We start from the raw sequence: 25161 nt of genomic DNA, 5'->3' as shown, positions 1-25161 counted from the left end.
TTAAAAGAGGTGAATTTTATATTATGTAAACTTCAAAAAGCTGTTCAAACAAAGGTTCCAGGTGCAGGTGAATGGCAAGAGCCCATTACCTGAATCCCAGGTGACACAGTTCATTTGTTCTCTCTGTTACACGAGCCTTGCCCAGTGCTGATCCTCACACAGAAATAGAATGATTGTGACACGAGAAACAGGATTAGCGTTTGCGCAAGTGGGCCCGGCAGTGGGAAGGGCAGACGGCAGCACAGACGTGGGTGAGGGCAGCCTGGCCACCCTCCCGCCTCCGGAGACCGAGAAGCCGCCGCTGGCTCTGTCTGTTTTTCTTGGCACGTGGAGGGAAGGAAGTGGGATAAGACTGGATGTTGAACACGTGAGATTCAAGGTCACAAACAGATTGAAAGCAAAAGGATGGGAAAAGTAGGCCAAGCAAAGAGTGCCCAAGATAAAGGAGGACCAGCTGAGTCACTCTCCCAAGGAACCATCTGGAGGAGGGCCTGCCTCCCCACCTCCCTGGATGGAGAACATCAAACGGGAACGTTTGTGTCATTAAAACATATCATCCCTGACTTCATTCCAGCCTCATAAAAAGCACTTGATAAACTGAGATAAGAATGCAAACTTTAGTGCAGTTTTAAAAAGGGCTGAGATTATATATGCTTGCTTCTGGCAAGTTGAAGGCACTTTGACATGGGTATATGAAAAGCTATGCGTGTTAATTTTATTTAAAGTTTTATGAAGCCTCGGAGGTTGTATCACACTGTCCCGTCCCCATTAAATATGTCATATTTTACAGTTCTGAAGAATCTCTTTGTAAATGCGGTGTTTATTCTTCCCCATAATAAACAACCACACTTAAAAGGCCTTCTAAAAAGCTGATTTGCAAGTGCTGAACACTAATATTAAGAAACAGCCTCTGGATGGCTAGGAAGACACCGGCTTCCCAAGCCTCTGACCAGGGCCCGGGAACCCGGATAGAACCATTGGCCGATTTATGAAATCTCTGCCAAGACCCTTTGAAAGAGCGGCCGCAGCCTGGAGCTGTGCAGTCAGCCTGGTCCCCGCGGCCCGGGAGGCCGAGGCGGGGCCGCCCGAGCTCTGCACCGGGAGCTGCGGTCAGCATCCCACGGTGCCCCCGCCGCGCTGGCCTCAAGGTCTCCCGGGGTGCGGCGGCCACGGAGGCGTCCCTGCGGCTTTCTGCTCAGGGCCCCAAACACTGAAAACATTATGTGAGCAAAGGATGGCGGCAGCCCGACACTTCACGGGAGCACCGAGGTCCGGCCCCGGCGCCGTGCCGGCTGACCCGCGGCGCCGGCCGGGTGGGTGCCGAGTGCTGCCCTCGCGGGGACCGTGGCCGTGAGCCAGCCGCCGAGGCCAGCGGCTCGTTTAGCGTTTGCGGTAGCAGCTAGAAGTCACCGTGCCTTTCCGCGGGCGGAGAGCGGCGGAAATCGCGGTTCATTCCCGCAGGAAGAGGCTCCAGGCCTGTCCTCAGCCTGGAGCACCTTGCTCGCTTTCAAGGTCGGGAAAATGCCCACGAAGCACCCATGGAACGAGGACGCCCACAGGCCAGGTGGCTGCAAGCGTTTCTTCTCTGGACGCCAGCCGCCCGTCAGGCGCTCACAGGCCTCGGGCTCCATCTGGCAGGCCCCTGCCCGCTGCCCCTGGCAGGGACCCGGCGTCTTTGTCCTCGCGCCCCTCTGTCCTGGCACGGCCCCCATCAGGAATGGCACCCTGCTCTAGTCCCCGCCCTCGCGCCTGCCCTGCCTTTAAACTCGGGCCCTGGGCCCCCTCACTGACCCCTCACTAGCAGGGGTCATGGCCAAACCCCGGGTTTCCTGGTTCTTATGAACCAGCTGCCTGGCCGACTGCCGGCTCTTCTGAGTCAGCCCGGGACAATCACTCACCCCTCCAGACCCAGGAAGCCGGAGCAGAGAACCCAGCGCCGGCGCCTGCCAGCAGAGGAGGAGTTACTGGAGTTCAAGGTCTTGAAATGGTGCCTGCTTTGTAAGGAACGCAGGGTGGTCGGATGGCATCACTGACTCGATGGCTGGGAGTCTGAGCAAGCTCCGGGAGATGGGGATGGACAGGGAGGCCTGGCGTGCTGCGGTCCCGGGGTTGCAGAGAGTCAGACACGACTGAGCGGCTGAGCTGACCCGTGAGGCCAGGCCAGCAGGGGAGGTGGCGTTGACAGCAGGGAGAGCGGGGAGAGTCACAGAGGCAGCGGCAGGGACGGAGCAGCAGCTGAGACGCCAGCACGGTGGTCGTCGCGGCGGTGACGTTCTGGCGCTAACGGCACCGGTCGGGGCAGTGATGGTGGGAGCGCTGGTCTCGGCAGGAGGACTCACTAGAGATGCTCAGCTGCAGGTAACAACTCCCGGTGAAACACTCCATCTCAGAGGACACGGCCGTGCGTCCCGGCCAGCTCTGATGCTGGAGGGCAGCGTGCCGGGTCGTGGGCGAGGGGAGGAGGGATGGCCCGTGCCCTGCCCTCCCCGTGGTCCGTGTGGCCCTATAACGGTTCCAGCAGCTGAACCAGCGGATGCGGCCGTCCCACAGTCTCAGGGACCGAAGGCTGAGTCCAGGCGAGGCAGGCGGGGTCCCCGAGGCCTCTCTCCTGGGCATGCAGACGGCCGTCTGCTGCCCGTGTCCTCACTGGATTGTCTGTCTGTGTGTATCTGTGTCCAGATCTCCACCTTATAAGGACACCCCAGTGCATTAGGGCCCATCCTAATGACCTGATTTTACCTTACTTACTTCTTCAAGGCCTCAACTCTAAATGCAGTCGAGGCTCTGAAGATGCCAAGCTGTGGGTTCCAGGGTTCAGGCTTCCATCTGTAGCATCGTCTTCATCAGCCTCAGGTAGGGAACAGCCAGTGGGGTCAGCATCCTCTGAGATCGGGGATGGGGAGGGGTAGGTATTGAATAAAACCAAGGTTATCTGAGGAAGGAAAAGAGGAAAACGACTGTGTAGCCAAAAGTGTTGATCTCTCTGGTTTTCACTGTTTCCCCCTTAATTCTGTGGCTTTAAAACCAGAGTACCTGCATGTCAGCGCACAGGCCTGGCCACCGCCCCCCGGAGAGAGGGTAGCGCTGAGGCTGAACCCTGGTGGGAATCCCCGTTCCACCTGCTCCCCCAGGACATGCAGGTCCCAGCAGGACACTGAGGCTTTCTTCCGGAGCCGTGAGCCCAGGGAAGTGGGCAGAGGGCCTGTTTCCCCAGCCTCGTCCCCCAGAGGACTGACAGCCTCTGTCTAACTCTGAAGCTCACTACACATCCATCCGCTCCAACCCAAGGCCCATGAAGGGGAATCTGTCTTCTGCCGCCTGGCACATGGCTTTGCAGACACTGCCAAGACATCCAGACCCTGAGGAACTGTGGGCCAGAAGCACATTTCAGCTGCCAAGTGCTGGGGGGGGGGGGTGGTGGTAATGGGGACCAACCAAGGCCTATAGACCAACCAAAGATGCCCACGTGGGGATCAGCGGGACACAGGAAATGCAATCGGAGAAAGCAGATGATGTGTGACCTTCCTTAAATTCTATCACAAACGTTCCCGTTTCCATAAAGCCCTTGCAGGAGTCCTGGAGGAAAGATACTTGCCAAGTGAATCCAACTTTAGAGGATTTGGGGCTTCTTCACAGAGACACATTCAAATATTGACACACGGAAGACGAGAAACCACGGCCCCTGGGACTCTCTCCTCCCGAGTCACCACGTCCAGTGAAGCTGGAGACTCAGGAAAGCGTGCAGACCAGGCTCGGAGATCCAGAACGGGGGGCAGAGGCCCTCGGGGAGGTGAGAGGAGATCCCCAGGTTTCCTGACTCATGCCTCCTCCATCTGTGTGGGGGCGACCCCGGCAGGGAGAGTGGGCGGTGTCTGGGTTTGGGGTTAGAGGCATCAGAGCTGGTGGGGTGCCCCCGGAGCAGCACGAGGCCCTGTCCAGGGTTGGAGACCCTCGGCCTGGCCCGGGGGGCTGGCAGGGTTACGGTGTGAACTGGCTGGATCTTTCCAGTGCTGCCGCTGACCGGAGCCCCCAGGTCCGCTGGTGCAGCCGACCCTCCCCTGGGCTTCTGCCAGTGAGTCTCTGTCCTGGGCTTTGTCCAGTGGCCAAAGGGTTTTCCACTCGAAGCATGACCTTACCGGTGGCCACGGGGGCCGCTGGAGCCATGAGGCTGGTGTACGGCTTGCTGGAGCCACACTAGATGCAGGGTCTTTTCCGTCCCGCCTTCGGGGTGTTGGTCAATTTCCCCCAAACCCCTGGAGGTGGACAGTGACCCTGGGCCTCCCAAACCTAGCGTCCACCTCTCTGGACACAGCGCATGCATGCTGCACCTCGTAGAAGGGGCTGAGAGGGAGGACAACCAGCTCCAGGGGTCTCAGACCCCCACTACCTGCCCCCCAGTCCTGGCTGGAACCCCCGGGGTCTCCACAGAGGCCCTCGCTCCGGAGGCCGCCGTCCCCTGGGGCGGGCCTCTCCGGCTTCACTGACCCCTGGTCCGCTGTCCCCCAGTGAGAGAGCCTCAGCTTGGACCGTGCGCCCCTTCTACTCACCGCCTTCCCTCCCCCTTGCAGTGACTCCTTTGGCCTCTGCGTGTACCTCCCAGGCATGTTTCTTTCTATTTTAACCACACGCTGAGTCGCCGGGTGTGTGGGGCTTTCAGTGGCGTCTCTTGGAGTCCGGCGGCATTGCTGGGAAGGAAGCCTTCTCTGGCCACTCGCGTCTCTGAGACGCTGCCCTTCACCCTGGGCAGCTGAGACTTCCTGCCCGCTGCTTTCTGGCATCCTGCTGTCATTTATTTTGAGCTGTAAAAGGCAGGTTTCTCTTTTAAGCACAAGTATTTAGATGGAAGTTTCTAGCAAGACATGTGTGTGGAGGTCCTGCTCAGTCATGTCCGACTCTTTTTGACCCCATAGACTGTCACCCACCAGACTCCTTATTCCATTGGGTTCTCCAGGCAGGAATGCTGGAAAGAGTTGTCCTCCAGGGGCTCTTTCCCACCCAGGGGTCAAACCCATGGCTCATGTGTCTTCTGCATTGCAGACAGATTCTTTACCCACTGAGCCACCTGGGAAGCCCCTGTCTTAAATAACGCTTTCATAATTCCATGAGTCAGTTTCTGGATTTTCTTATTCTTTTCCATGAATTAATGTTTCTCTCCCTATTCCAACACTATGCTAACTGGCACACTTTGTTATATTTATCCCCAGGCACTTGTGTCTTTAAGAAAAAGATGTTATCATTAGTAACCTTCATTCACGATGTGTGGTATATAACGTTGCACTTAATGTTCTGCGCTGATTTTCTACCAAAAACCAGACCAATGGCTTATTAATGATAAGTTTATAGATTCTTTGAGTTTTATATGTAGACAATTGCATCCTTCTTAAGTATAATACCTTAAAATCTTGCTTTCGGATCCTTATACATACACTTTAAAAACAAGCCCAAACCAAATTTCACAGGTTAAAATCTCAGGGCAAGGCTGAATGGAAACGTGAGGCCAGTCATGCTCAACTTAAGCGAGTAGTCCTGAGATTTTTGCTCTCGTGTGTAACAGCTGCCGTAGGACCTGTGGGATGTGACGTATCGGGTTTAGAAAGCTGTCTTCCATTTGGATTGCCATAAACTGTATTGTCATCAACCTGGACACTTTTGAGTGGAAAGGGGTCCTTTTGTTTCACAAGTGCAGCATTTGAAAGCTGGTCCATCCTGAATTAGGCAGAGTTTGTGGTTATAATGATATTGATGCTTTATTATTAAACACACATCAAACACAATTGAGTCTAGCATTAATTGAGTTGATTATATGGAATTTCTCCTTTAAACTTTTTCTGTTGTTAATTGGGGCTTCTCCTGTGTCTCAGCAGTAAAGATCCGGCCTGCAGTGTGGGAGAGCAGCAGGAGACCTGGGTTCGGGCCCTGGGCTGGGAAGATCCCCTGGAGCAGGAAATGGCAACCCACTCCAGTATTCTGACCTGGAGAATTCCATGGGCAGTGTTAACTGATTTTTGGTAACCTCGCATTCCTGGGATAAGCTGTATGTGGTCCTTACGTATTTTATTTTTTACAGAATACATTTGCTTTGTTTGTTATTAGATGCAAAGGACTTTAGCATCTGAGTTTCTGACCAAGATGGAGTTTAATTTTCAGTTTTCCTGACATCTTTGTGCAGTGTTTGTTAGCCTTGTCAATTACAACAGGGAGCTTACTTTCTACATTTTAGTTAGTATAAGATTAAGTTATTTCTTTTTTGAATATTTCCTTGAATTTACCAGTATATTTATTTAAAAGTGGTGTTCTTTTCTTGTTGAAGGATTTTTAACTGCGGGTTAAATCATCTTTACAGAAGATTGTTTTCGCTTTCAGTAAGTCTCTTATGTTACGCTTTTCTGGAAAGTTGTCAATTTAATATGTTTTCAAATTTAATGTAATAAAGCTTTTCATAACATTAATCTCGGCAGCATTATAGCTGTGTTTCTTTTTAATAACCTTGTGGTTTATTTATACCATTTCTATATTTTTCTCCATCTATTTACTGGCTGTTTAAAATCACATGTATTAGTTTAGCTTTGTTTATCTTCTCTGTTGTAAGGTCACTTTGTTTATTAGTTTCTGTTTGTCTTTCTATTTGACTTTCCTTTCCTTTCTTCAGGATTATTCTACATGCACTTCTCATTAATATTTAGTCATTCTTATATTTTTTGTAAGCCTTTAAGCCTATACATTTTCCTTAAAGTACTGTTTTAGTTGAATACTCAAGTTTTAGTATGTAGTTTTTTTTTGTTTGTCCATGCAAAATATTTGTTAATTTTCCCTTGTGATTTCTTTTTCAACCCATGATTTATTTTAAAATGTACTTTTAAATTTCCAATGCTATGAGCTTTTATATGATATGATTTCAAACAGTTATGTATCTGGTAGATAATGTTATTTATATAAAATCAGTTCCTTCACCTTATTAAAGATTTGTTTCATGACTGATACATCGTCCATTTTTTAATGTTCTATGGTTGTGGTTTATTCATGACTCTGGGTGTTCTTTAGGTTACTGTTTCTGAATGTTTTTCGTATCATCTATATTCTTACCTGGTTTTCTGTTCTCTGGGAGTTTTACTAAAATCTTCCACTACATTGGTATTTCTCCAGTTTATGTCAGGAATTCTTTCAATTTTTGTTTCATGTGGCTTGAGGTTATTTTACTCAATGCATACAATTTTCAATGTAAATATTATTATTTGTAACTTAACTTGTAGCTTAAACATTACTCATTACATAGTGACCATTCCTCTCATAATGCATCTTCTTTTATTTAAAGTCTGTTTTATCCAGTGCTAATACCAGCATGTAGTGTTGAATCTAACATTCCTGTGAGTCTCCATGTGCCTGGCACACCTGTCGTCACCCTTCTTTCCAATGGCAGATGCTTGTTTCACCCACGGTTCAGCTTGAGGACCGAGGCCTGCGTCCCCCGAGCTGCCGGTGGGGTCCATCTCTGGCAGCTCCAGCAAGGCCCCTTGTGGGGAGTTTCCTTCTGACAAACAGATCCGGTGCCAAAGCTGGCACGGCCGTCTGGGGAGCAGTCCGTGCCCTCTGGCCATTCAGCACAGGAAGAAAAGTTCTGCCCTCCGTCAGCCTCAGGCTGTTTGGAAGAGACTCCGTTACTTAGGTGCAGAATCAAAAAGATATACTATATATACATAAAAATACGTGTCCCGTGAAGACCCTCAGAGTTTGGGCTCTGCAGCACCCTGCTTCACTGCCCTGCAAGTTCCGGCTGCCTCAGTCTCCCTGAATGTCCAGCCCTCTCCTCGTCTCAAGGAGGCAGTGAGGTTCTGTGCGGGGCCCTTTCTGCGCCAGACTATAGAAAGGCTGTCAACCAAGGCATGTGTTTCACTGGGGCCGGTCAATGGGCCAGGGAGAGCTGGCTTCAGGGACGCATTTAACTAAGTCCAGCTTCTGAGTTTCCCAGTATTTCCAACTCTGTGTGTGTGGGGGGGCTTCCCTGGTGGCTCAGATCGTAAAAATACACCTGCAGTGTGGGAGACCTGGGTTCGATCCCTGGGTTGGGAAGGTCCCCTGGAGATGGAAATGGCAACCCACTGCCTTATTCTTGCCTGAAGAATCCCATGGACAGAGGAGCCTGGAAAGCTACAGTCCATGGGGTCACAATGAGTCAGACATGACTGAGTGACTAAGCAGGTCGCAGCACATTCACACAGACACACACGCACACACACTTATACCCATGTTAATGCACAAGCATATATTTATCTAGAATTTTTGATTAATTATAATGGGAGAGTTAATTGGAATATCTAATCTACCATTTTGCTAGAAAAAAATTTTTAACTTTTCATTCCTTTAAGCTCAGACAAAATTTATTTCAGTGATGAGATGGAGCTTTGATTTTGTTATCATTCCAAACCATGCCTCTCTCACTGATTGCAGGTTTCACCTCTACCTGTTAAACAATTAATTGCCATAACACTTGCACCTGGTTAATTTGATTTTTCATCTCCATTAGCCTAAACAGAGGGATACTGGCAAAGCCGCGAGAGTCAGTCATCGGGAAACTTTCTAAAATAAACACAGGAAGGGCCAAACAGCTGAGATGTATTTCTAAAATATACAAATACAAAGAGGTCCTTAATTCTGGTACCTAATGTTGGAGAAAGCAATTAGGATCAAAGTTATACTCTTCAAATTATGGTGTATTAAAATTCAGGCTTTTAAAAGAAATGAGGAACCTGTGTTACCAAGTCAAGTCTTACTGGCCTCTGCCACAGCCCCGGTTGACGCTCTCCGCCTCGGTGGGGAAGGGTCGTTTTTCTGCTTGGAAACTGAAGCCGAAGAGAGCGTGGCTCAAGCTCTGCCCCCCGGCCACCGCACGGAGACGTGGGCACTTAGCCAGATCAACCCCCACCCGGTGAGGGGGCTTGGTTCTAAAGCGTGAGGACACCGGGATGAGTGAGCCCACTCACGGGAGACCGATGTGTTTGACACTCACCCTGGGAAGGGGCGGGCTTTTTAAGGGAGTGGGATGCCACCGTCTTTTTATCCGTTTTTGGTCTTTAATGCCTGGTCCTGACCAAGGTGGGTGTGTCATGTAATTGTCTAATGTAGTAAAACCAGCACATGATGAGACTCAGGGTCTGTTGGAGGTCAGATTCCTTGCCATCTTGGTCCCAGCTGACTCTATCTGTTTTTCATTGGTGTTTGTAGCTCCCTTTCTTATCTCTGGATCCTTTGACTTAAAAATGTGTGCTCACCCCTGCTAAAGGTGAGGCCCGCAGAGTTGTGAACAAAACTGGATGCAGTTCTGGGGGCTGTAAGAGCTGGGACTCTGTAATATCATTTTCTCCACAAAACGTGGGTGCTTGTTGCCTACTGGCAGTTTATTGGTGACAGATTACATAATTAGTCTCCCTCTTTTCATGTAAATTCCACAGATTTGGTTTAGTTGTCAAATGAGGATATAACCCTTAGGTAGGAACCTCAGAGCTTTTTGTATAATACTTGTCAAAATTATCAACTTTTTTCAAATGCAGTATTTAACTTTTGAAAATAGCAAACAAAATGCTAAGGCATTTTTCTGCAAAGTGGAATGTCATGTTAAAATGTAATGATTGGCACACTAATTTTTCTGTACTTATGTTGTTTAATTATAGTTAATGTTGCAGTAAGCATCGCAAACAAGACTTATGAAGAAAGAGAAGGCCGGTCAGCTGGACCCAGGGAGACAAGTGGATAAAATGAGAGAGCGGTGGTCATCCCGAATTTGGCAACGGAAGGATTAGACTGAGACACAGTATTTGTCAAAATGTAAAGTATTTTGCAAATGAAATTTGTAAAGGTTGCATCAAGTTAGAGAATATGTTTCTAGGAAAAAATACAAGTGTCATGGATATATAATTAATTCTGACAAATTATCTTTAATTTAGTTGAAGTTTCGACCATGTCAGTAACAATGTCTCAAACAACCTATTTCAAGTGTGATTTTCTCCAGGGTGGATAATATAAAACGCTTTGCAGAGGTTCATCTGACCATCCAGTCTTAGAAACATCTCAATATCAGGGTGCCTTGTTCCCTGCAAAAGAAGGGAAGATTTTGCAACCAAGTGGGAGGTGGGTTGGAAAGGAAAGACCAGGCTTTGTTAGTCCTACCCCATGGGGGCAACTGAAGAGCTACTGGGATTTGTGAAACTGTGATTTATAAAGCCAGCTGCTTGATGGCACGCACCCCTCCAGGAAAATCGCATGCAACGCTGAACCCCTCCCCGCTGCCACTTTGGAAGAGCTCCTCAGAGTTAGCTGAGATGCTGTCTTCCAGGCTACACTCCTCATTTTGCCCCAAATAAAACTTAACTCTCAACTCTCACATTGTGCATTGATTTTAGCCGACAATAATATGGTGGCTCAGATGGTAAAGAATTGCCTGCATTCAGGAGACCCAGCTTCAATCCCTGGGTCAGGAAGGTCCCCTGGAGAAGGAATGGGACCAGCCTCCAGTATTCTTGCCTGGAGAATTCCGTGGACAGAAGAGCCTGATGGGCTGCCGTCCATGGGGTCCCACAGAGTTGGACACGACTGAGTGACTCACATATACAGTAAGAAACATATATATATTTGGTCTTCATTTCTGTTTCTGGCACAGAATTCTTAAACCCTTGGAATTTCCTCTAATAAGAATTATAAAGGTGTGTTTTGTTATGTTAATAAATCAACTTTTGGAAAGCCCCTGGGGTGGGGCTTGTTGCCAGCAGAGAGGGCTGAAACTTGCAATCCCACCTCCCAGTCCTCACCCAACCTCTGGGGAAGGCAGAGGGGTAGAGGTTGAGTTGGATCACCAACTGCTAATCTTGATTAACTATCCCTGCCTGATAAAGCCTCCATAGAAACCCAAAAGGACAGAGTTGGAGAACTTCCAGGTTGGTGAACATGGGGGACTTGCAGGGTGGGTCCCCGAGAGCGCATGGGCGCTCCACACGCTTTCCCCCACTTTGTCCTTCGCATCTCTCAGCTGCTCCCGGGTATCACCCTTTTATAACAGACCAGTCATCAGTCATCTAGTAACCGGAATGTTGGTCTGCTCTAGCAAATTAATCCAGTTCCCAAAAGATACTATGTGCCCCCTCACCTCTCTGGAACATTTCCTGGGAACATCTGGCCTGGGTCTCCTGGGCCACTGTCCTCAGCAAAGTCCCCGAATAAACACATTTCCTTTTCATTCTTAACTCAACATTACTGAGGTAGCTTTATTCACTAAAATGTACCTATTTTAAGTACAAAGTTTGGCGTATTTTGACAAATGTATGTATTTATATAAACATCATTACAATGAAGATAGAGACATTTTTCATCAACCTCAAAAATTCCTCTCTAGCCAATCACCACTGCACGCTATTGGCTCCAAGAAACCATGGACACCACTTCTACAGGCAGAGATTAGAACTGACCTTCTTGGAGTCTCATGTAAACGGAATCATGGTGTGTGCTATTTTCTGTTCTTTCTGTCATCCTTGTGATTTAGAAATGTGTCTTTGTTGCGCCTGTTTCAGTAGAAATCTTTGTAACAGCGCACCACGTGGATGCAGCATGCCTGTTCATCCATTCGGCTGTAGACAGGCCTTGCGGCCTTTCCAGTTTTAGCTCATAAATAACATTTCCATGGGCCTTTGTATACAGATCTTTGTATGGATGTTGTTTCTTTTCCTCTTGGATAAGTAACTGGGAAGGTCATTGCTGGATCACATTTTAAGTGTATTTTTAGCTTTAAAGGAAACTACCAAGCTGACTTTTTTTAAAGAGGTGTCACTAAGTTACATTTCTACTGGGAACAAATGAGAATTCTAGTTCCTTATTTTAACCCTTCAATTCTCAGTATTGTCAGTCTCTTTACTATTGGCCATTTTAGTTGATAAGTGATATGAGGTGTTACCTCCTTGTGCTTTTATATTTGCATGTCCCTGGTAAATAATGATGCCAAGTGCTATTTCACAGGCTTGTTATCCCATCCACATATCTTCTCATGTAAGCGTTTGCTTGAATTTTTCCTTCTTTATGTTGGCTTGTTTGTCTTACTCTCTCGTGTGATTTCTCTGTCTCTTCGGAGACGCCTTTCATACTGATGTGGGGTAGGAGAGCCACAGTAGTTCAACGCAAGGAGCAAGCAGCTTGGGGTTTGTCTTAAAACAGGAGAAGTGCATTAATGTTATTTCGGAATAGTCGAGAGGAACAATGACGTGACATGCTTCCAAGTCACTGTGTGCTTATCTGAGACAGAGGTATAATGGGAAAAGCACTGGGCCAGGAAACCAAGACTCCAGCGTCTAAACTGGAGAGACAGCAGGAGCGTGGCCTGGAGGGTCTGGGAGGCGAGGAGGAAGAGCTGGAGCTGGAGTCGCCTGGCTGGAACGGAGTCCGTGCCGCCAGTTGCTGCCGGGCAGGCAGCTTTCCTGCCTCTCAACGTCTTCCTTTTCACGACTGGAAGAGTGTCTTTTGGGGTTAGTGTGAGAAACAGTTTATGCAAAACACTGAGCGCTTAGTGAGTCTTTGATAAACAGCACTCTTCACTAGCCCCATGGTGCCGTCAAACGATCTGTGGAGACTAAACAGATTTAGGATCAAGGTCCTTAGAGGTTTCACCTTCTACAGCTGGGATTTATTGAGATGCTTCCCTTGTGGCTCAGCTGGTAAAGAATCCGCCTGCAATGCAGGAGACCTGGGTTCGATCTCTGGGTTGGGAAGACCCCCTGGAAAAGGGAAAGGCTACTCACTGCCGTGTCCTGGCCTGGAGCATTCCATGGAGTCCCTGGGGTCACAAAGAGCCAGACACGACTGAGCGACTTTCACTTTAGACTTTTTCACTAAACGGAACAGGGAAGTAAATGATGTTTAGTCCCATGAGCTAAAATTTCCCTGAGGCTCAATACAAGAGAATAACTTGAGGAAACTGAAAATATGGTTTTATTCACCATATTCTTAAATTTCTCAAATACTTAAGTAACATATTTGTACATTCACCTAGTATTTTATCCATGCAAAAAGGAGAACAAATCAAATTATGCTTGTCACTAAAAAAATGAGTTAAAAAACAGACCTAAAATATGTTTCATCTAAGGATGCTCATCTTGATGCCATTAAGTTTATTTTCTGTGGTACTTCTTTTGTGAAGCATTTACAATCTTCGGTCTCTCTGATTTCTTCCTGTTAATTTGCTGATGGTTTTGAGGCCTGTTTTTGAGCTTTGCGCATGAATAACTATTAAACCAGCAAAGCAAAATGTAAACTATAGTTTTTCTTATAGGGAAATTCTAAACCCTAAAACAAACCCCAAAATAGCTAGAAAGAAATCCATTTTAAGAGTTAAGTCCTAAATTGTTTACTAATCAAAAAATGAAGTATATTTAGGTAAGACAAAAGATTAATAATTTGATTTTAGCATTTGAATTCACACATGTCTTTGTTATTTCAATTCAATTATACCCTGAAATGTGATAGGGCAAGTTTTTGAAACAGACCCCAACTCTACCCAAAACCCCAAATGCTCTTAGTCATGATTCTTAAGTAAAAGCCATTTTGAGCTTTCATAGAGTTAACTTTAACTTTTACTTTAACTTTTTTCTTTCTTCTCCCAACCTTCAGGGATGTCAGATTAACATTATTATTTTTGAGAAGATGATATTGCTTTGAAAGTCTCATTAGTTCAGTTCTGTTCAGTCGCTCAGTCACGTCTGACTCTTTGTGACCCCACGGACTGCAGTATGCCAGGCTTCCCTGTCCATCACCAGCTCCCGGAGCTTGCTCAAACTCATGTCCATCGAGTCGGTGATGCCATCCAACCATCTCATCCTCTGTCCTCCCCTTCTCCTGCCTTCAGTCTTTCCCAGAATCAGGGTCTCTTCCAATGAGTCAGCTCTTCACATCAGGTGGCCAAAGTATTGGAGTTTCAGCTTCAACATCAGCCCTTCCAATGAATATTCAGGACTGATTTCTTTTAGGATTGACTGGGTGGATCTTCTTGCAGTCCAAGGGACTCTCAAGAGTCTTATCCAAACCACAGTTGAAAAGCATCAATTCTTTGGTGCTCAGCTTTCTTTATAGCCCAGCTCTCACATCCACAAATGACTACTGGAAAAAACAATAGCTTTGACTAGACAGACCTTCATTGGCAAAGTAATGTCTCTGCTTTTTAATATGCTGTCCAGGTTGGTCATAACTTTTCTTCTAAGGAACAAGTGTCTTTTGATTTCATGGCTGCTGTCACCATCTGCAGTGATTCTGGAGCCCAAGAAAACAAAGTCTGTCACTGTTTCCATTGTTTCCCATCTATTTGCCATAAAGTGATGGGACTAGATGCCCTGACCTTACTTTTTGAATGCTGAATTTTAAGTCAGGAAGTTGGAAGGCCAGGATGGAAGGCCAATCTTATTCTTTATCAAATATTTAGGCTATTTTTTAAGGGTAAGATTTTTGTTTGTTTCTTTGTCCTTAAAGTATTCACATTGAAGTTAGTGCAGAAACATATGGTTATATGACAGTGAGAGCTTTCAATGTATATCCAAGGCTAAGTGTTGATCTGGTCTGTAGGTTCTGGTCTGATCCCATCTGGTTCTCCTCTTCACGGTTTATCACTGGAGTCTATGGATTCTTCCACAAAACATTGTCAAGGTCAAGGTCAAAAATAGCAGAATCCAGAGCACCTGAACGTGTGAGTTGAAGGACAAGAGATGTTTTTAGGATTTTTTGTTCATTTGTATCAACAAACATTATTTCAGTGTGAATCCATGCAGCTTAAAACTACTTCTAATATTTTTAAAATTGTTGCTAAAATACCTGGAAGAGAAACTACTTTGTGATTGCCTATCACACATTCTCTGAATCTAGCCCCTTTTATCCCATTAAACTATGCTTTTGACAAATTAAGCTTTGTTAGAAATCCAGTCATCCCTGTAGAGCAGAACAGATCGTTTGCTTTTTCCTCAGAATACCACACATTTATTCTTATTGATTGAAATAAAACTCTGTACTTTCTCCGATTATCCAAATTCCATCCCAGGAAAGACACCAATTCTTCCAGGAAGTCTTCTCTAATCCAGCCTGGCCCTTCTCTGTGGTCATCTCTTGGGTCATCTGTCCTTCTCTTTTAACCATTTGCTCACTCTTTTCAAACCAGTTGTGAAGTTCTAGTGTTTAAACATTTTTAGTGATGTCACCATGTGTGAGGTTCCTGGTTTCTAGTCCTCTGACTGGTTACAGCAGATGAACCACATATGTTCATTGGATGCATTGACTGTTGCAGAAAAGTAAAAGAAAGATGTATTATCTCTGATACCAAGAGGTTTGCGATCTGAGAGTTTAAAGTTCAGCTTCTAGGACACTCTATTAAAACATCAAGCTGTGAGTGCCAAGTGTGGAATAAAGGCAGTGTGACTGGGGTGTCATAGGGGAAAGAGGTTCTCAGGGTCAGAGAGAGGCAGGAGTCCAGCCCCAGCTGGGTGTCCATCTGCACGGACCCCTCCTGTCTATGTTTGCATTCACCCATTGAAAGCCTGAGCAGGCTGTTGTGATCGAGGTATCTGTGTGGGCGTACAGGAGGGATGGGCCAAGGGAGAGACAGGAGGAATCACTAGGAATCTGTTAGAACAGCCTCATCCTTGAGGGGTCGATTGATTGACATGGGTGGCCCAGCCGGTAGAGAATCTGCTGCGGTGTGGGAGACCTGGGTTGATGTCTGGGTCAGGAAGATCCCCTGGAGAAGGGAAGGGCAACCTACTCCAGTATTCTTGCCTGGAGAATTCCATGGACAGAGGAGCCTGACAGGCCGCAGTCCATGGGGTCACAAGGAGTTGGACACGACTGAGCGACTTTCACTTTCACTTTTTAGGTGATTTGTAAAAGCACAAATTTAAACCTGTCAGTCTGTTGTTGTTTCGATGCTCAGTTGTGTCCAACTCTTCGCGACTCCATGGACTGCAACACGCCGGGCTGTAGTCCATGTGGGTTGCAGGTCTATACCTACATCATAAAAACGTTAGTAAATGCTGTGCATTGAAAACACTTTAGAAATCAATGGATTTTAGTTAGCACCAAATCCAAAAATGAACTCATCAACTGTATGTTTGTTGTTTTAAGTAGCAGTCATAAAATGGTTTTTCTAGGGCAAAGTGGCAATGGAACATGGCCTAAGGGAATTAAAGTTGAGGAATATTTTATAGAAAGCATTCGGAGTTTAGTACAAAGACATACATGTACAGGTTCTTAGAACCTATCTCTATCCACCTATCATCTACCTATCATCTTCCAATTATCTATCTATCTATCTATGTATCTTCCCCGATGGCTCAGTGGGTAAAGAATCTCCCTGCAATTCAGGAGACCCAGGCTTGATCCCTGGGTCAGGAAGACCCCTTGCAGGAGGAAATACCAACCCCCTCCAGTGTTCTTGCCTGGGAAACCCCACGGGCAGAGGAGCCTGATGGGCTATAGTCCATGGGGTCGCAAAATGTTGAACACAGCTGAGTGACTAAACACACACACTACCTGTGTATCTGTTCATCTGTCTGTCATCTACGTGTTTGTATCTTCAGAACACCAGCAATCATACACATCGTAAGCCCCCTAAAAGAAGGTTCCCCCATCTGAGAAAGACCCTCAGCCCTCTGAACACCAGCTCAAGTGCATTCATGCTAAGCCACCTGCCGTCACCTTTTCCAGAAGGCGAGTGAGAAGTCGGGTGTCAGAGCCCAGAGGCGCCACCCGGCACTGATCGGGTGGTTGCCTTGGAGAAGGTCGTTGGTTTGCAGCCAGGCTCTGGCTGTGGGTTTGCAGCCCACTTCACCTGCTCAAGGCCATGGCATCAGGGCAAATCAAAGGATGATTTCTAGAATATGCTTAAAGATAATCCAGGGGTGAGAGGGGCGGTGGTCGGGGGTGTCGGAACAACCAGCCTCACGTGCGCATTCATTGTAGCCACGTGCTGTGTCTGCGGGGGTCACTGTGGTGCTGTGTTCCCCGGTCCCCGTGTTTGGAAGCTTGGATAACCGTCCGTGCAGTTGATGGGGTGAGGGAGGGGGAGAAAGGGCGAGGAGGGTGAACTGCCAGACGCTGCCCCGCGGCGGTGACTCACACCTTCAGGGAGGGTCAGAGCCGCGGAGACAAGCGCCATCCCTGGAGCCACAGTGGGCTGGGGGTGCGCTGGCCCTGGCTCCTGGAAAGGACCGCAGCGGCTCATGGGCCCACACCCCGCCCTGGGGAGGCCCTCCGTCCCCACAGGCCGTATTTCAGGGCGATTCCCCGAGATGCCGGCGGGTCCCTGCTCAGCCCTCCCTGCTCAGCCGTCCCCTCGCAGCTGGAGATTTACGGCTACGGCAGCAGCCGTAACCCAACCCCGTTACCTGCCCACAGGTCTCTCCTCTGTGTTTGCCAACTGACTTACCAAATGGAAACCCGGCCGGCGCGATGCCTTCAGGGCCTGATCTTTCTGCACCCCCTTTCCCAAGTGTGAAAGCAAATACTCCACGAATGTCAATTTGGTACTTGCAATTTATCCGTTTGGCCATTCTGCACTGTTTCTTCAGCCCAGAAGGGTGAAAATTAATATCCACGTTCAACATTTTTAGCCTTACACATGTGTCAACTTAAACAGTTTTATTCAAGATACCACCCTCCTAAAAGAGGGACCCCTTCTAGACAGTGGAGGCCACTAACATTTTCACCAACTCAGATCATACTGTTGATGTCAGAAGCATCTGCCTACAGAGGTCTCGCCATTCCAGAAACGTAACTCGGGTGTCAGGACAGACACCGCGCACCGTGGGCTTCACCAGCACACGTTTCTGTCTCAGAGCCTGGAGACTTGACGGCCATGATCTGGGGGTCAGAGGTCAGCTCCCCGAGGCCTCTCTGCTGGGCGTGCACATGGCCACCTTCTCCCTGTGTCCTAATGCGGGCATAAGTGTGTGTGTCCTGAGACCCTCCACCTACAAGGACACCAGTCTTGCTGGATCAAGGCCCACGCTGATGGCGCTGTTTTAACCTAATCACCACCGTAAAGACCCAGTCTCTAACCTGGCCAGGTTCTGGGGTGCGGTGGGGACATCACCCAGCCCATGATGATCACCAAGGCATTTGTAGACAAGGCAACAAGGAGGACGTGGGGGGTAACCCCTCAGAGCCCCCCCCACCCCAGGGACATAGACTCACTGCTTTCTAATTATTGATATTAAATGACTTTTCTGAGTAAAATCATAACAAGTGCTCTTCATAGAAAACCAAACAGAAGTAAAGAAGAAAATGAGTATTGCTTGCAAATTCCACGACTCTGCTAGGATGGCTATTAACATCTGATGAAGTTCAACACTGAAAGTGAAGTTTACACTGCTGTTCTCTATCTAAAATGTTCACTTACTAATATATTCATAAGGATGTTCCTACAATGTTAGAGTTCCTTTGAACACATCAGCTCTAATATTTACAGTCTTCTATAATATGGCTATAGTAAAATTTATACAATACTCTTCCAATTTAGGCATTCATAATATTCTTTCAAAATTAGCTCTATGACAAATAATGTTGTAATATACATCTGAGTGAATAAACATTTTTCTTCACTTATTGGTATTTTATTTGGATACCTTCCTAGAAGCCACTAGGTCAAAGAACATGGCTTTTTTAATGAAAATGGACACATATTGTGAAATGATTTTCCAGAAAGAGTATGTTAACAAGTTTTTCACTGAAAAGATGTAGCACCTGTCTCACCACACACACCCACACATACTCAAGCACACACTCACGCTGGCCATGAGGAATATAATTTTCAATTATTTGCTAACTTCATAGGTACACACAGTATTAGATTACATTTTCTGCACATGTTGCTGTGAATTTTGTTTCTTTTTAACCATTTTAAGTTGCTTACGCACTTTCTGTGAATACTTTATTCATGACATTTGTCAACTTTTAATGCAGATTTATTATCTTTATTAATTATTGCATGTTATTTATTTAGGTATCATTGGAAATTATTTCCAGTTATAGTTTGATAGTAAACATGACTAAAGCTTAAATAATAACTTTTTTGTTTGTAAAATTAAATTGATGAATATTTCTTACTCCTTTTTGAGCTTATTTGGGGGAAGTTCTTACACGTCTTGATTTAAGATTATTCTCCCATATTTGTGTCTGGTTCTGAAAAGGTTTTTGGTCTTAATCTTGGTCTGGGATTTACTTTGAAGAATGGCATTAAAAATAGATTTTATTTTTGTATAAAAAGCCATATTTTCTCAGTACAATTTCTTGAGTGATCCCTTCCTGATTCTTCCAAGTGAAATACAACAATTCTTTCATATATGAAAAGCATGTCTGAATACATGAAGAGTTGTCCACTCTTTTGATTTGTGCTCTGAACATGTCACCATAAACGTCATTGCTGTTTTGGAATCCTGAGCGGCGCAGAGTCAGCAGCCTCGTCACTCACCCTCTGTCCTTCCCCAATTATCCGCGTGGCGACCGTTCGTGTGTGAGCCCGAGGTGCCTTTGCGTGTTCTCCTGCAGTGTGGGGTGTGGTCGCCGGTGAAACGACTGCAGAGCGGGCGCTGTCTCCCCCACCCTCTTCCAGACGTCACAGAGGCGTGGGTCAGGTCGCTGCCTGGGGTCCAAGGCAGGCGGCAGGCTTTCGACGCTGCTCATCCATCAGGTGTTGGTCAAGCGCCTGCTGCACAAAGGCCGAGCTGTAGACACGGAGGATCCAGCAGGACACAAAGCGGACCCCGAGATCTGCCCCACGGACCCTAAAGGACCTCAGCAAAGCGTGTCGGGGGTGACGGGCAGAGCTGCGGCTGGCGTCCCGGCTCAGGACAGCGAACCGGCGAGGTTCTCCCCACACCGCATCAGTGACGGCCCAGCAAAGGGTGGGACAAGCCCGCCTCCCAGGGACAGCGTTTATGGGAGGAAACGCAAGTGCCGCAACTCGGCAGCATTTGCTCCGTGTTGGGACAGTGCTGGTGATCAGAACTGAAGACAAATAGGCGGGGAAGGGCGGCAGGCCGCTGGGGTGGGGCTAGCATTTCAGGGTGAACATGAGGCCTGGGAAGCCGCGTGCAGGTGAGTGGCGGGAGCGGGCGCCCACGAGGAGCATGCGGATGGTTGTACAGCTGTCCTTGGGGAGACGACCCAGGCAGGAAAGACGCGTGCAAAGGCCCTGGGCAGGCGTGTCTGGTGTGCAAAGGGGGACGGCACGGCTGGAGCAGAGGGAACAAGGTCAGAGAAAGAAGAGGAGCTGGGGTCTTCCACAGGAGTGTGGGAGCCGGTGGAGCTCAGGAGGGTCATCAGCACCCACGCGGCCCCTGAGATCCCGAGTGTGTCCCTTTGGTGGGTCCCACCTTGAGGAACTGGAGCTGGTGTGAGCTGCCAAAGCAGTGGCGTGTGCATTATAAGGTAGTTTAGTAATAGGGAACTCTGTATAAACCGATGTCATCAGTCTTTGAGTGTGTGGTTTTGAATAAACTGACAACCACACTCGTGTTGTAAGCATGTAGATGTTGTCCAAACCCAGAGCCCCTCCGTCATCACACACACACACACACACACAGGCACACACGCACACACACACACATGCACGCCCCTCCCCGCAGGTCCCCCTGGCAGTGCCTGGCCACCCCTGGTAAGGTCCCCAGTTGTGTCTGCCCCGATCGCTCTGTCCGACCTCTGCTTCCCCCGGGCAGTCAGCTGACAGCGCCCGGCTGCGAGGAAGCCTTGGGACCACGGGAAGCGCTGCCTCCCATCGCCCCCGTTACTGGGGGCCCCAAAACTCCTGACAAGTGGGGTGGGGCCCTCTTCTCAGGGGTCCACTCCCTGCCATTCTCACCATGGCTGAACCCGCTTCCCACACCAACGTCTCCATCAGTCAGAACCACACGGCGCGGGGCTGCTTCCTCTCAGATGCTCAGCGTCCCCGGCGGCCCCTGAGGGAAGGTCCAGCAGGATGAGGGCACCTCAGAGCGGGAGGGGGCCAGGGAGGGGAGACACCGAGGAGAAAAACGGAATTAAAGTATTACTGACGTGCCCGAGGGCGTGAGGAGAGGCTGCTGAAGAATCTGTTGGAACATTGGAAGGACCGGTCATGAGAAAAGCAGAGAAATGAAGAAACCATACTTGCTTCATGTGTTGTGCTGTGTGGACAAGTCTGTGGCCTCATCAGATCCATTTTCACTTGTGTGCATTGCAAAGTGTGCACGTCTCTAAGTGACGCATCTAAAAACAATTAGCGCTCTCTCAGTCACGTCCATCTTTTTGTGACCCCATCGACTGTAGCCTGCCAGGCTCCTCTGTCCATGGGATTTCCCTGGTAAGAACACTGGAGTGGGCTGCCATCTCCTACTCCAGGGGATAATCCTGATCCAGGGATTGAACCCACGTCTCTTGCATCTCTTGCGTTGGCAGGGGGGTTCTTTACCACCGGGCCACCTGGGAAGCCCTTAAATTATACAGAACACAGATTACATGTGAATTACCCTTGCCATAATTCATCTCCTCTTCCCCTGTGCATTTTGACTACTGCCCTGTAGTCCTAATTACTTTCTAATTGACTTCTCTGTAAGTCCAGTGTGCATTTTCATATTCTCTTGCCAACACCATTTCTGAGATGCTGTTTATGAGCATAAACTAGTTTCTAACCCTTTCACGCTAGAAACAGCTCTTATATGTATCTGCTCTGCCTGTTCTCTGTGGTGGTGACCAGCCACGTAAGATCAGGGGATGTTTCCCCAGGAATGTGAATGCAGTGGAAGAGGCTCCTGGGGGCACAGAGTGGCAGAGGCAGGCTAGACTTTGGTTTGAAGCTGCAGAGCATTCTAGGAGAAGCTCCCCGTGAGCAGGGAGAGCCTCTTGCCCCGGTTGTTGTAGTTGAGTCACTCAGTCGTTTCTGACTGTTTGTGACCCCAGGGACTGCAGCACGCCAGGCTCCCCTGTCCTCCACTATCTCCAGGAGTGTGCTCAAACTCAAGTCCATGGAGTCGGTGATGCCATCCAACCATTTCATTCTCTGTCACCCCCTTCTCCTCCTGCCTTCAATCTTTCCCAGTGTCAGAGTCTTTTCCAATGATTCGGCTCTTCGCATCAGGTGGCCAAAGCATTGGAGCTTCAGTTTTAGCATCAGTCCTTCCAGTGAATGTTCAGAGTTGATGTCCTTTAGGATTGACTGGCTTGATCTCCTTGCTGTCCATGGGACTCTTACAAAGGGGTTGGAATTAATTTCAGGAAAACTTGCAATGGAGGCACGTGAGTCAAGACATCTTAGAACCGGAGTAGAAGGTCTGTCTTTGAAGACATCCTTCTCTCCCTCCCTGCTTTCTTCTCCGAGGCGCCTTTCCTCCGCGTGCCCGTGCCTTTGCCGTGTGATGACGCCGCTCTCTTGCTGTCTCATCTCCAGGGAGGTCAAGACGAGCAGGCTGATCTGACCACTGAGCTCCTGGTTCATCGCATGGCTGGTGCAGAACAATGCTGCATCAGAGGTTTACTGTCGCAACTAAGCATGTGATATTGGGGGCAACATATCTGAATCTATGTTCCTTGAAAGTTCTAATCCATTTCGTAAATAGAAATGTATGTGTGAGTTTCAACCTTGAAGTACAGTAGAAATGTAGAGCTTGAATTCCAGGGAAAAAACACAACCCTAAGACTCGTCATGCAGTGACATCAGAAAAAAACGTTGGCTTTCCTTGGTCATAACCACATCATGAACCAAAAGACACTACAAGTCTTGTTTTGGAAAGCCTAGTATTGAGAGCAGAAATGAATTGTCTTGTGAGTCTGGCCGTGACCGTGACACCATCCTGCTTTCCCTGCCTCCTTGAAGACACTGCTGTTTTCTGCCAGCATCAGACCCTGTCCTCATCCTACTCTCCATCTGTGGAATTATGTTGCTGATTTTGCTCAGCGTGAATAAAGGTTTGGAGCTGAAATCTGAGTGTACAACTCATACCACTTGGCTTCCCTTGTTTTATGTTATTTGTATTATTAATAGAAAGTAAATGTTGTCAATCTCGACTTGTACATAATTTCACAACTTACTGACTCCTCGATGTTGATAAAGAATAAATATTGATTTTCTTTTTTAAAAATGCAGGACAAAAAAAATAAACAGCTTTCTATTTTGATACACGTATGGATCAAAGTCACTAGGAATTGGTGTTCTTCATAAAACATACTTCACTGTTTTTTCTCTTCTCCAAGGAGAATTGGTGTATAAACTGGAAACCTATCTTAAAATGTATCTACAAATAAAGCTGAAGTGGAAAATTGAGTCATTTGGCCGATTATATATTCCAAAACAACCGCTGTATCAGGGCAAGGCAAAGCACAGTGGGTGTCTGCACGATTATCTCAATTTGTCACGGAACATGGGGACTCCCACCTTTCTGCCCTTTGCCCCTTGGCTGAATGGAGTCAATTCTTCTCTGCGAGGCCTGGCTTCACCCAGCGGGATGTGACGACCCCAGGGGAGCAGGACTCAGTCGAGCTGCTTGTGGCCTCCCCGGCGTTGGTGCTGCTGTCCCAGGGCCTGGCTTCCTGGCAGGTGGAGCTTGTCTTCTAGGTTTCCTGCCTAACTCTTGGTCTCAGAGGCTCTGCTCACATGAGACTCTGAAATGAGGCTCTTTGTCCTTTGTAGCGTGCTTGTAACCGTTACTCATCTCTCTCCCAGAGGTGAATCTGTGGACCCAGGTGTGGGCCCCCCGGTAAATTCAGCACCATGCATTCTCCTCTGTGCCCACCTCCTCTCAGCCCCCCAACACACATTCCTTTCTTGAAGCAAGTCTAACAAGGAAATGTGCCAAGTCCTGACATTTGAATTTCAAATCTGGATCCTGAAAGCAAGACTCCAAAGATAGAGGAGTCAGAACAGTTGTGTTTGTGCCATGACTGGCTAAGGTTTCCTGAGAATTGGGGGGAAGGAGGGGAACCCAGAACTACATGCTGACGCATGTCCCTGAGCAGGGCCCTGGGACCCCGGCCCCGCCTCTCCGAGAGCCGTGTTCAGATGAAGGAACTGGAGTCCTGGCGACTGAAGAGTCTGGAGACAGAACTGGAGCTCCCGCAGCTGATCCACAAGTAGAGACCAAGGTGGGGTCACGGGCTGACCAGAGCCTCAGAGTCGGGGTGGCCTGGTGCCCAGAGCCGAGAGCAGGCAGATGCACCATCAGAGACAGGTTGGCAGCTGGACAGAGGAGGAGGCTGGAGCAGGCTTGCCGGGCCCGAGGCTGAGCAGGAGCGAGGCCATCTTTGTGGACACAGCCGGACCCGAGGCTGAGCAGATCATCTTTGCGGACATGGCCGGGCCTGAGGCTGAGCAAGAGTGAGGTCATCTTTGCAGACATGGCTGGGCCCGAGGCTGAGCAAGAGCGAGGCCATCTTTGCGGACATGGCCGGCCCACGGTGACGCCCCGGCCAGGCAGGCACCTCCCCCTCCTGGCACCTCGTGAGCAGGCCGGTCCTGTGGAGATCACAGGCGACCTCCGTAAACACAGATCTTGTTTCACCCATCCTGAAACCAGGGTTCAAAATTAAGTTACGAAGAGTAACGAAATGGGCTGTCTTTTATAACAAAGCTGTGGCCTGAGCATCCTAACCACTAGGATCTTCCTGCCACGAGGGTCATGCCCTCATGAACGGACCCCAAACTTACCCAAATACCCTCCCCCCTGGACACCGGTGAGGGCTGTCAACCACCGCCACATCCCCCTTTGTGGGAGAATCCGGTTTTGTTGGAGCGTTGTGTGTGGATCTGTCTGAATCGCCGCACGGTGATTAACCTGAAGACACTGCAGCTTTGCAGATCCAGCGCCTGCCCCTCCCCCAGACCCAGAAGGCCAGTAGAGCTGGGGTGGACCCTTGTGCCAGTGGCGGGGTTGACCCTCGGGCAAGTGGGTCTACAAAAGGGAGGCTTGGGGGAGCCAAGACAGATTGCCCCTTCCACCAGCCTGCGCGGGCCCAGCCCTGGGGAAGCAGGAGAAGGCCAGACCGGCCAGCCTGGCTCCCGTGAGTGGTGACGCAGCAGAGGGATCTATCCATTTTGGCCACCAGGTTAGGAGGAAAAATCAATCGTCCCTCTCAGATAGCAAGGTGTCTTAACCCACACGCACCCTGCAGGAGGGCTTCCCTGGG

At 48.4% G+C, this 25161-nt stretch overlaps 1 long non-coding RNA gene across 1 annotated transcript; it reads left to right on the top strand.

Annotated features, from left to right (window-relative positions):
• Positions 1–1921: 1921 nt before the first annotated feature.
• Positions 1922–10357, top strand: LOC133047217 (uncharacterized). The gene is made up of 5 exons (XR_009690688.1): positions 1922–2358; positions 2758–2853; positions 3563–3790; positions 6311–6362; positions 9666–10357. It is a non-coding gene; the product is annotated as an uncharacterized LOC133047217 (long non-coding RNA).
• Positions 10358–25161: the final 14804 nt, after the last annotated feature.

Source organism: Dama dama, chromosome 26, assembly GCF_033118175.1.
Source record: "Dama dama isolate Ldn47 chromosome 26, ASM3311817v1, whole genome shotgun sequence".
NCBI lineage: Eukaryota > Metazoa > Chordata > Mammalia > Artiodactyla > Cervidae > Dama > Dama dama.
Note: the sequence above shows the minus strand (reverse complement) of the source record. Positions and strands in the feature narration are given on the sequence as shown.